This window comes from Benincasa hispida, chromosome 6, assembly GCF_027475165.1.
Source record: "Benincasa hispida cultivar pf3 chromosome 6, pf3_genome.v1.1, whole genome shotgun sequence".
NCBI classification, from domain to species: domain Eukaryota; kingdom Viridiplantae; phylum Streptophyta; class Magnoliopsida; order Cucurbitales; family Cucurbitaceae; genus Benincasa; species Benincasa hispida.
Genome location: NC_143483.1, coordinates 30,177,623 through 30,179,452, shown reverse-complemented (window position 1 = coordinate 30,179,452; position 1,830 = coordinate 30,177,623). Strand labels below are relative to the sequence as shown.

Here is a 1,830-nt window from a genome sequence, read left to right as displayed (position 1 = left end):
ATGCATCTATAACTTCATGCAAAATTCCGTTTCGAAACACTTAAACCAACTAAATATTGGTAAAAGCAGCTTTAGCTTAAATTATTCGAGAGAATAAGTAAGCCAACATCAAGTTAGAAACGCTTAGTACATCTAGAGATAGACACACTGATGTTTCATTGCATCCTGTGACTGACGCATACATCCTAGAGATAGGTATTGTATGATATTCGCATTGAGAAGTGCCGAATAGTGTCTAACGCATAACGGAGATAAACAAATCATCTCATTTGCATCATATTCTTGTTTGTGTACATGTAACTTAGATCGACGCATATCACTTGCATTAAACTCCATTTTCACACGACCCATCATTCTCTACTCGACACTTTTGTATCTTCTTGCACACATACATAGCAATTTAGTGTAAATAACTCGTTTCTACATACACTTACGATATTTCTACAACAGTTACAACGCAAGGCCTGGATTAGCTTTAATCTGAATCCCTCAGTTCGATCCTAGACTTACCAGGAACCCAAGTTGGATTTATACTTGGATCTGAGTCAGGAAAACTTGAATGTCTATAGAGGAGTATCATGCATCCTGTTGCACATCACCAACGCATCAACGCGTCATAAACGCATCATAAACACATCAGCGCATCATTCACATTTACACTTATTTTTCCAATTACTTTATACAATACACTCCTAAGCTCGAATCACGAAATAAACGAACAATTTTTTGGCATCATTGCCGGGGATTCAGCAACAAAACTAACCAGAAATTTTGCTTATATCTTTTGTAGGAAAACTTTAGCTGAGGGAGTATTACGAGCTACGCCGAAGCTTGTAAACATTTATGAGCAGGGAAAGCACCCCTGAACTTGTATACGACCCCAAAATTGAAAGGACCTTCCGACGAAGAAATAGATCTAATCGTCGCTGTAGGTTAAGGCAAAAACTACTCAGACAACAGACCAGGCAACAACAAATGGCAGACGAACAAGCGAATCATAACTTAGCTCAACAACTAGTCCACGGTGTGCAAAATCCTATCATAATGGTAAACAGTAGTACACGTCCCATGCGGGAGTATGCGTCTCCTGGGTTGTATGATTTCTCACTAGGGATCATATATCCAACACCAGATGGGACAAGATTTGAGATGAAATCTGTGATGTTACAAATGCTCCAAATAGCTAGACAATTTGGGGGTTCTCGGGGAAAAGACCCTCACGCCCACGTGAAATATTTCCTGGATATGTGCAACTCGTTTGTGATTCCTGGAATCACTCTAAAAGCTATCAGGCTATCTCTATTCTCATATTCTCTGCGTGACGACGCAAAGCAATGGGTAAGTTCTTTGAAGCCTAGAGAGATCACGACCTGAGAAAAATTGGTGGAGAAATTCAGGTAGAAATAATTCCATCCTACTACAAATGCAAGGAGGCGGAGAGAGATCATGAACTTCGAGCAGGAAGAATTTGAAACCTTGAGTGCCGCATGGGAGCGCTTTAAAGAATTAGTCAAGAATTGCCCCAATCATGGATTACCGTTAACCCTCCAAATGGAGAACTTCTATGGTGGATTAAACAGAGCGTCTCAAATGGCAGACGACGTAGCTGCAGCTGGTGGTAGCATGGATAAATCTTATACTAAAGCTAAGGAAATACTGGACCGCATAGCCAAGCATAATATTGAATGGGTGGATGACACTTATGACGCAAGAGCAGAAAGGAAGAAGCGATCTCAGAATGTGAATTCTATCGACTCTAACGCAATAGCCACGCTCTCTGCACAAGTGGCTACTATGACAAACCTTTTGTAGAATTTGTCACTGGGGAAC

At 40.6% G+C, this 1,830-nt stretch overlaps 1 non-coding gene across 1 annotated transcript; it reads right to left on the bottom strand.

The window, feature by feature from the left end:
- Positions 1 to 1,431: 1,431 nt before the first annotated feature.
- On the bottom strand, positions 1,432 to 1,535 carry LOC120080658 (small nucleolar RNA R71). Its single transcript, XR_005482609.1, has one exon. It is a non-coding gene; the product is annotated as a small nucleolar RNA R71 (small nucleolar RNA).
- Positions 1,536 to 1,830: the final 295 nt, after the last annotated feature.